Source organism: Benincasa hispida, chromosome 12 (genome assembly GCF_027475165.1).
Source record: "Benincasa hispida cultivar pf3 chromosome 12, pf3_genome.v1.1, whole genome shotgun sequence".
Lineage (NCBI taxonomy): Eukaryota > Viridiplantae > Streptophyta > Magnoliopsida > Cucurbitales > Cucurbitaceae > Benincasa > Benincasa hispida.
Window position 1 is genome coordinate 31,568,675 of NC_143489.1, and position 11,339 is coordinate 31,580,013.

Below are 11,339 nucleotides of genomic sequence, written 5' to 3' on the forward strand. Positions count from 1 at the left end.
TGAGAGCTCAATTTTTACAATCGAAAAGTTTGAGAGTATAATTACAACTACCACGCCTCAAGGGTAATTTTTGCAATTGTCCTTTTTCTTTAATATATTTATTAATAAATATATGATAAAAACATCTTTTTGGTCCTTGAAATTTTAAAAATAGGTGCATGTAATCTTTCATGTATGGTTTTTTTATAAAAAAAAAAAAAAAAAAGCACAAGTTCAAACAAAAAAAAAAAAGGTTATAAAACAGGATCTTAGAAAGTATTTTAAATCATAGAGCATACTTTCATAAATCCAAAAATTTTATCTCAAAAAATGCATTTTTAATTTTTTTCAATATAACAAAATTCATGTTTGAACTTGTGCTTGTTTTCTCATAGTTATTGTATACATTTATGTGTTTTTCCTAAAAGGAAAATTATGAATTCATAGTCATGTTCCAAAAGCAATAACAAATTACTTTTTAGGTCCTATTTATAATTCTTTTGGTTTTAAATTTTTATAAGTTTTTAAAAATTAAACTTATTGTCTTACAATATATATCATGATTTTCATATATTTTTTTAACTAAACACTTAAATTATTATTTTTTTAAAAAATAAAAACTAAGCAATACAATAATTAACCCAAAAAACAAGTTTTAATTTAAGAAAAACTCCTTTTTCTAGTTTTTAAATTTTGGTTTGACTTTTTAAAACACTCTTAATAATAGATAATAAAACAAAGAAATCAATAAATTTATTGAACGTGGTGTTGTTTAAAAGTTTAATTTTAAAAATAAAAAATAAATAAACAAAATAGTTAGATAATAAAACAAAGAAATCAATAAATTTGTCACTCTTCAAAACTTTATAAACTAAGATGAACCAAAAGTATGAAATGTAGGAATTTAATTAAAACATTTTAAATCACTTATAAATAAAAGAAAAAATATCAATTTATAATCAAACTTTTGGAGTTGTTTATATGCACTTTATATGACTTGATTTGATTTGGGATGCTTTTAGTTTTTAATGTTTTATATTCATATGCATATATGCCCTTCATTTTCATAAGCATTATTTGCTTTGATCGATCGTTTCATGCTATATAATTAATATTTTATTATATATTTCATTTGTCAAATAAATACTTTTTAGAAAGTCTAATTGTTCTATTTAGATTCTCTTATATTTTCAAAATATCTATTTCATTGTTATGGTTATTTTTTTAAAAATTTAATCGTTGGTATAAGAATAACATGGCTTAAGATGTTTGACATGGACATCTATAGCTCTAACTTGGTTATTGGGTGCCTAGATTTTAGTGGTAAAATCATAACAATTGAAAAACGATTTTTTTTTCAAAGTTTGATGATTAAACTAGAACAATTGAGACACCAATCAAATCATTTGGTCATTGTCCGATAATCATTTTATTTTTTGAAAATTAAATCTATGAACAATATTTTTATCTTCTAATTTTTTCCTATGTTATCTATTTTTCATTAATGGTTTACAAAATCAAACTAAATTTTGAGAAATAAAAAAAAATAGCTTTCAAAAAGTTGTTTTTGCTTTTGGAATTTGGTTAAAAATTCAATCATTTTACTAAAAAAAATATGTAAATTATTATAAGAAATATGGATGATATAGATTTAATTTAAAAAAAAATAAAAAATCAAATGATTACCAAATGGGACCTTAATTTTTAGTTCTTTAGGCTCCGTTTGATAACCATTATGTTCTTTGCTTTTGTTTTTAAAAATTAAGTCTATGAACACTACTTTTACCTCAAAATTTCTTTGTTATCTACTTTTTATCAATTGTTTAAAAAATCAGACTAAATTTTGAGAACTAAAAAAAGTAACTTTAAAAAAGTTGTTTTTGTTTTTTGAATTTGGCTAAGAATTCAACCATTGTACTTAAAGAAAATACAAATCATTATACGAAATGTGGATGATATAGGTTTAATTTTATAAAAACAAAAACAAAAAGTCAAATGGTTACCAAACAGACCTTAGTTTTTTAAAATTAACTCTATAAAAATCTCTTCTACCTCTAAGAAATCGACTAAAAAAATATTTTTTTAAAAACTTGTATTGTTTTAGAATTTAGCCAAAAAAATCCACTCTTCTACTTAAAAAAAATGAAAACTATTATAAAAAAAATTAGAAAAAATAGGTTTGATTTTTAAAAACCAAAAACTACAAATCAAATAGAATAAAATAGAAAAACTACAAATCAAATAGAATCAAATAGAACCTAAATTAATTATTTTGGTAATTATATACACTCTATTGTCCTCATATTTTGTGATTATATATACTTTATTAGTTCTAACTCTTGGAATACTATAGATTATTACTTGAGGATAGTGTGTATTTGCTTTAAGAGTTGGCTTCTTCTCCAAGGAATTGCAATTTAGTAGCAATCAATGGACATACCAAATTATGGATGAGAGTTGAATATTATTAGATAATCGCAGTGACATGTCCAGATATTTAGATATTCTTTATTAACAAATATTAACATTTTAATTTCTTAGAAATTATTTAATTGAGAAATTTTATTCATTAAAGGTAAAATTCAGACTTGATTAAAAACCAATTGAAAATTACCAAGGATAAAAATATCCATGGATATGTCAATATATCTGTTGATATATATATATGTATATTGAAGAGTTCGATATCAATATTAAATATCTATGGATATCTCAAACATTTTTTTATACATATTCGTAAAACATAAAAATGTCTTCTATCTTGTCCAATATGAATATCACTAATAATAATATCCATAACTTAATTTTGGAGTAAAAATAATATAATATAAATCTAAATAAATTTTACCAAATTTCGTGACTTACATAAATATCCATCAATATCAATATTATCGAGTATAATATTTTGCTTAAACTTTTAAAATACAGCAATAACATGGGAAATCATTTTTATTTTTACAATGCTTATTGGGATTAAAATAAAAGAATCTATAGGTGTTGGTTATTTTTAAAGTATTTTTTTTACTACGTGGATTAGATCGAACCATCGTCAGCACTTATCAAATTTTAAAAAGATAAAAAGGAAATTATTCGTGTATGGCATGAAGAATGCCATGTTTTAAAGTCAGATTTAATTTATGTTCTAAAGGAATTAACCACAAGTTAATCTAAAATTTTGTGAATTATTAATACGTATATTTTGCATAAAGTTGTAAATTACAACATACCACATAACATGTCAAATTATATTTATACTCTTTTATTGAATTTAAAATACCTCATGATTTTTTATTTTGTTAATAATGCGTGGGACATGAGAAAATCAAATATTTGATGTTGAGATTAATAATACAAATACAATATCGATTGAATTATGCTCATTTTGATATTTTATAATTGGTTATTAATTTGTCAATGGAGGTAGATTTCATGAAGATATACACATCATCTCCAATTTTATTTTGCAATGTTTAACTATTTTTTTTTCTGGCTGAGATTTTACAGGGATAAATATTCGAAGGTACATGCATAAAAAAATATAAAAATTGTTAAATTTTAATTAAAATTTATTTCGTTTTTTCTTTCATAAATTATGAAAAATAAATCGCAAGGAATAAAGTGAATTTTTATACAATGTAAAAAAATAAAAGTGGATTAATTAATTTATTTTAATAAAAATAGCAAAAGTGGAACGTTTAAATTTTAAAAGCTAAAGAAGTAAAATAAAATCAAAGTTTAAAGGAAAAAATAAGTGGAAATTTTATGTCTAGTTTGATAATCATTTAAGGGTTATTTGATATTAATTGACTTTTGTAGTAGTGTATTGAGTAGTTCATGTCATGGGGCACAATTTTGCACATAAACTTTTTTATTTATATCTATATATAGTTCTTGATCTTTAAAAAATTTATAATAGGTCCATGAATTATTTATTTTTTATCTAATAAATTCTCCAAATATCAATTTTCCATCCAATAAATCTCTTACACATCCAAAATGTTAAAAACTAAATGTTAAATTAAACATTAAATTTAAATGCATGTTGAATAAATATTATTGGACATATTTAAGAAATTAATGTATCTATTAACTAAAATTTTGAAAATTTAAGGTTCAATTTGAGGAAGAAATAATTTTTTTTTAACATTTTAAATATGTTTGAGCTTAATTTATTAATTTTAAAATTGCAATTTTATAGATCTGTTGGACATTTTTAGTAGTTCATTAGAGTTAAAATTGAAGGCTTAGGAACTTAATCACAATTTTCAAAAATTTAAAGAATAAATTTGTAATTTAACCTCCATATTTTTTTTAAATGATTATTGCATATTTTATCAAAATTTTTAAAATACGCATAACATGAAAATTATATTTATATTATTTATTGTGTGATTTTTTTTATTTGGTTGGTGCATATGGGTTTTATGAAGATATAATTGGTAGGCGGTGGCATGCATGTATGTATATATATATATATATATAAAAGTCTCTAATTTAGTTCAATAAATGTTAATGTTTAAAATAGAATTAGTTAGTTTTTCTACAATAATCAATGAAAATTAATCACAATGAGCAAATTGAACTTTTGTGAGTGAAAAATTTAAAAGCTAAATAAGTAAAATAAAATTAAAGTTCTAAGGACGAATTAAGTAGAAAATTAGACTTGAATCAATGCTTTTACTTCTTTTAAAGAATTTGAATTAATATTTTTTTTATTTTAAATATATGAGAAGGAAAACAAATCTCTAATTTTGAGATTTATAGTACGAGCAATATGACAATTGAGTTATACTCATTTTTTTGCCCAATCAATATTTTAGTGTTTGGATAAAATAACCAAATATATATAATATTCCCCTTTTTATTTTTTAAATATGTATACATATTTTTGTAAATTTTGTATATACATTTAAATACATGTATTTTATTTTTCTTATAACACTAGGAGAAAAATGGGAAGGATTGATTGTTTTTTTTCTCTTGAAATGGAAAGTACAGAAAGTCGACCAGTCATTTATAATAAATGTTAATAATTTCATTGATGATATTTGGATGTATATGGAAATAATTGCGAATATTTTGAAGATAGAAAATACATGGTGCAGGGCAACGAAATCAAATCCATATCCATTGCAACAATTTTTTTTTTTTTTAACAAACTTGTGAGAGGATTTAAAGCTATTTTTTTAGTTTAATCTTTTGAAAAATATAAATTAAAATTTTGTCCATTCTTTATATTGAGTTTTCAAAATATGACCTAATTTACTTCAATATATATTTTCTATGCATGGTGGATACTGAAATTTCATACCAACAATGGATTTGTATATTTTCGAGAGAGAATTAAAGAAACACCATGTAAAATAGAGAAACTCACACCGGTGTGATGCTTGGTCACCAATACTCCAACAATTAAGTCATTAATCATTTAAAGAGAGCTAGAAAGTATAGAAGTCTGAGATATATTTCAGTGTACCTCAAATTGTCACGAGCCCTCTCTATTCTATAAAACAAGGTTCCGTTACGATTATTCGACTAATTAACTTCTCTGGTCATTGATCAAGCCATTACTAACCATTGTGGATCGTAGGATTTAATACACTAGTGATCAAAGCATGTGCGAAAGTTCCACAATTAGGCATAATCTTTACTTTCAATGGGTTGGCTTCCTCTAGCTCTATGGCTGACCCTATGGGTTAGTCTCCATATTTAGCCAAATAAATGTATGATTTGATTGCCGACTCTATGGGTCGATGTCTATATAGCTAAATAAGTATTCACTTTTTCACCTACAATAGGTAATAAATTAAATTTACCCAAAGATATGATGGACTACATACTCTTTATCTCCCTTATTTGATTTAATAAATCTTACCACTACAAGAAATTTGAACTTTTATATCGGTTGGAAAAAACTAAAACGGATGTAAAATGTCGGTTTCTTTAAAAAAAGCGGATCTTAAAATTGACATTGTAAACGTACCTATAATGTCAGTTTAAAACCGACAATAAAGATCCGCCTTTTTTAGGTAGAAAAGGATATATAGGCCACCTAACAACAAAATTAAAATATTAATTCAATAAGTAATATTTAAATAAAATTAATTAATTTTAAACAAAATTAATTCTAACCATTAATTTTATATAATTAATGAAACAATTTTAATTAATTAAATTAATTAAACACCAATTCTTAATATGAGTCCCCATTCATGTTTCTAATATTTAAACCATATTTAAATATTCTCCAACTCTCCAATCTTGTTTAATTCGATAATTAAACATATAATTATATCACATATAATTAACAATTCCTGTAATTTAAATTTGAATGTTTCAAATTCTCTCATCACGCTATTCTAAGGTTTAGTTCGTTTATGAGCTAGTAGGGGACCTAAAGGACCTACAGATCAAGAGCTCTGATGATTCAAGATCAATTAACTAAATTCTTTTAACCAAATTAACCAACACTGTTAACTATCGAGGCATTCCACTAAAGCTCAATAGTTGTACTCTTCTCACTGTAGATATATTTTTGACCATTTGATTTAACCATGATTAATAAGTCGATCCTTCACAGGTTGTTCATATTTACAGCCAGGTCGAAATTATCGTTTTACCCTTGTAATACATCTTGCTCCTTAATTCTCCGTTGATTCACTAATGAATAATTGGTTTATGGTCCTACCAATAAACTGAGTCCTTCTCAGTCATAGAGAAGGCAGGGCCCCTTGTTGAAGACTAGGAGTCAGTACTTAAGGGAACAACCTATCTACTATCCCTGAAAATGAGTAGGAGTGAATTTCATCTTGCAAGATTATATCCCCAGTTATCTACCTGGTCTTACCCTTAAAATGGGAGGCTTATTGAGCATGGATGTTGAGCCACTCTCACCATTACAGATTAAAGGATAATCCCGAATAAACAGGAGTTCATAATTAGGTTAGGATTGAGATTGAGTTACCTTAGGTCATCGAGTTGAAATAATCAGTTTTAATAGTAAATGGTGCTATAAAGAAAAGTGACTATTTCGTGGTCTAGTCTTATGCAAACATCTTTTGGATAGGATGCCCCCACGCACATGTCTCCACATGAACGATTTTGGGATCACATCGTTTGTATCAAATACAAAGCGGGCTGCATCCATAGTGTCCCCAAGATAAGGTACCAAATCTTATCCTTATACTTATAGACTGTTTTGGCTATATACTCAAACTTGATCCTCTTTTATGTCTCTACATAAAGTTTAAGTATTCATGCTATAGCCAGAGGTTCATTAGTTTATTGGATTAGGCTTTACAAATGCAATTTACATGTTCAATAACAACTTTATTGAATAAATCTTAATAACAACTTTATTGCAAATAGGATATGTTTAAAGATTTCAAAGTGCGAGTTTTAAGACATACAACCTAAAAAACTCCCACTTGGACTAAAACTTCAGTGGGTTTACATATATACAAATATATACAATGTTGAGCATGAGATAATAAATACAAATACAATAAACTAGGGCATCAGATACCCATGAGTTCTCCCACTTGCCCTAGGTTTATGAATCTCGTAGTCCTAGTCCAACTAGGTGACCCTCGAACACTTTAGCTGTGAAGGTCTTTGTAAATGAATCAGCTAAATTGTCTTATGAGGCTATTTGCATGACAATCATGTCTCCTCGGTATACTATCTCTCTAATGAGATGGTACTTGTGCTCGATGTGCTTTCCGCACCTATGGCTTCTCGTTTCTTTTGAATTTGTAACTGCTCCACTATTGTCACAATAGAGAGTGATAAGAAAAATATTTGGAATCACTTCCAAATCAGTCAAGAACTTCCTTAGCCATACTGCTTCTTTCGCTGGTTTATATACAACTACATACTCCTCTTCCATGGTGGAGTCAGCAATACAACTTTCCTTTATACTCCTCGATACTATAGCTTCTCCATTTAGAATGAATACTTATCTTGAAGTAGATTTCCTTGAATCCACATTGGTCTGAAAATCAGAATCAATGTATCCTGTAAGACTGAGATCCTTAGCACCATACACAAGCCTATAGTCCCTCGTTTTCCGAAGATACTTGAGGATGTTTTTACGGCAGTCCAATGACCATATCTAGGATTACACTGCTAACTAATTCCAACTGCATAGCACATGTCTGGGCATCTACAAAACATGACATACATCAAACTCCCAACTGCTGATGCATAAGGAATTCGTTTCATAGCCTCAACATCTTGAGGTGTCTTAGGATATTGTTCCTTTGACAGATGAATTCCATGTTTGAAAGGTAGCAGATCCCTCTTGAAATTTTGCATCTTATATCTAGACAACATCTTATCAATATAAGATGCTTGAGATAATACTAAAGTTCTATTCATGCGATTCTGAAATATTTGGATTCCAAGAACATACTATGCATCTCCCAAATCTTTCATTTAAAATTATGATGCTAGGCATCCCTTAATGTCAACAAGAAATACTACCTCATTCCTAATGAGTCGGATGTCATCAACATATAATACCAGAAAAGCTACAGTCTTGTCGACAATTTTCTTGTATACACAAGATTTGTCAACGTTTTGTTCAAAGCCATAAGACTTGATTGCAGTATCAAATCTTAAATTCCAGGATCGAAATGCTTGTTTCAACCCATAAATGGATCTTTTAAGCTTGCAAACTTTTTGCTTTTGACCCTGTTCAATGAACCCCTCTGGTTGAGACATATAAATACTCTCCTCAAGATAATCATTTAGAAAGGTTGTCTTGACATCTATTTGTCATATCTCATAATCATAAAAGGCAGAAATGGATAAGAGTATTCTAATAGACTTAATCATGACAACTGGAGAGAAGGTTTCTTCATAGTCCATCCCCTCTCTTTGGGTAAACCCTTTTGCCACGAGTCTAGCTTTGTTGGTCTGTACTTTATCAGCTTGATCTCATTTTATCTTTTAGATCCATTTTCAACCATATAGGTAAAATTTGGTTGATCTACAAGTTTCCAGGCTTAATTGAAGCACATACACTCCATTTTGAGGTCCATGACTTTTATCTATTCCATTTCAATCCTTTTGGCCCTGCCTGTCCATCCCTTATCCAAACAAATGCACTATGATTGCTGTAATCGAATGCGACTGGAACCAAGTTTAAATAACCACAAGGTTTTTCAAATATTAATTTTTCCACATAGGGCTTGGACCTTTTGGGCCAGTAAGTTTACACTTTTCAAACATTCCGAAGAGTTTGTTTTTTTCTTCCCTGAAAGAAAACATTGAATGGTACTTTCTTTAAGAGGTAGTTCTCATATACATACCTACAGAGTACATAGTTCAATTCATTATCTAAAGTATATTTCTTCCCTTATGTATTTCTATTTTGCTTTTATTTCATATTTCCTCCAAATGCTTGCTTCTAAAAATTGTATGTTGACTATGCTTAACGATTCCAAATATGTAGGATTATGTCTAATTGGACACCAATCAACAAGGCTTCTGGTTCTTTTGGATAAGTGTTAGCAGGTTAATGACTCTATATTTCTTTTTGAACTAGTTTAAAGTTTTTTCGATTTGTCTCTAATGTTTGGAAGCTTGTATTCGTAGTTTCGAAATAGAATTAGAACGGTTCGAACACTTTTCAGCAAGAGCCCAAGCCTCTTTTGGTGAATTTTAGGTTAAATGACTCCATTTAAAGCTATCCCAATTAAATTTAGATGTTGTAAATTAGTTTTAAACTCTTGGATACGCTTTGTTTGTAGTTTAGGCTTGATTCGAAGCTTTTAGATTGAGGTTCAAGGTCGTTGTAGTAAGATTATTCTTTCTGAAGACTATTCAAGTTTTTGATTAAGGTTTCGAACTAAGTTCTTACCTTGGAACTTGAATTTATTATTTTAGGAGTGTCTTAATGAAGTATAGTGATGATGGACAAGGGCCTTGAAATCGATCAAGTTGATAGAGAAAAAAATTAGTCAGTATTTCCATTCCCTTCCCAACATTCGTGCTGCAATTCACGAATTGTTCGACAATCTTTTGAAAAATAAGAATTCGCTATCGGTTTACTTGTTTTGAATTTTTTTTGGAACTTTTCCCTTTTAGTTTCCTAATAGGGGACGACCAAATTTTGGTGAATGAAGTCCTGGTTACCTAGTAGCGAATTCAACTACGAAAGGTCGGGACCTACCTCTATGGAGGACAGATGGAGTGGTTATTATATTTCTGCTACATGCATGTCCAGTGTAATTTCTTTATTATTGGCTTCATAAAGCTCTCCACCATCATTATCTCTATTCTCGCTACCATTCTAGTCACCACTCCTCCACCGAATTTATAGAGTCAATCACTTGTAAGCCATTATTCCTTCTATTAAATTTCGCTTTTATATTTCATTAATTTATGTTCCAAATGTCTTGGGCTGATTATTTCTTCTGGATTGGAAACAATGTGGCAGCTATCCATTCTTTTGACATGAAAAATTTGGTTGTTTTGTAATTTGTTGTTTGAAAGTTTATAACTATATTAAAGTGTAGAACATATTAATTGGATTTAATATGAACATGCTAGATGTGTTCACTAAGAAGAATAAATACAATCGGCCGTACCCTTGTGAGCTTACTGTAGTGTGAATATGGTTAGTTTGGGGTCTTTGTAAATATTGGTTCTTAATTATTTCTTTTCATTTGAACCCAGAGAGATTGTTATATGCATGTTTGATTTATTGAATGTTCTCTGTTTTTCGATACCTTTTTTAGCGTTGTTTTTTTTTAGGCAAGAATGTTTGACTTACATATCATTTGAAATTATATGCATGTTTTTACGTCTCAAGTTTTGGTAAGATATTAAATTTAATTGTTTTTGTATGTATTTGTTTGCAGCCCCATCAAGGTTTCTTTCTTGTCGTCGGACAACTCGGTTATATTTGATACTTTTTTTCAATATTTTTCTATATTTTGAAAACATTCAGAGAATTGTTTTTTCTTGACATCTTGCTATCTCCTTGTTTCTTTTTACTGTGCTTGCAATGGCACCATTACTAACTTCTATTTTGCAATGGTCCTCATAATTTAACAAGAGTATATTTTGCTAATGCATATGGTTTTCATTTAATTATGATTTGGTGATTTAATCCTTATGAACTTTGGTAATTAGGAATCTCATGGTTCAAACTAATGGAGGAGACTATAGGATATGTTCACACATTTCCTTCACCCACTTACTATGAACTACTTCCCTCATTCACTTTGTTATTACCCATGCATACACTTTCCGAATGGAGTAGTCGAGGTAAAATCGACACAAAATCGAGCATGGATCTCACGGTGTGAACTCTTGAGGACGTGAGAGCTAAAAACAATATATCGTATATA

At 28.2% G+C, this 11,339-nt stretch overlaps 1 long non-coding RNA gene across 1 annotated transcript; it reads left to right on the forward strand.

Annotated features, from left to right (window-relative positions):
- The first annotated feature begins 9,175 nt into the window (after positions 1-9,175).
- LOC150031936 (uncharacterized) lies at positions 9,176-10,962 on the forward strand. Its single transcript, XR_016525569.1, has 3 exons — positions 9,176-9,274; positions 9,437-9,498; positions 10,848-10,962. It is a non-coding gene; the product is annotated as an uncharacterized LOC150031936 (long non-coding RNA).
- The last annotated feature ends 377 nt before the right edge of the window (positions 10,963-11,339 follow it).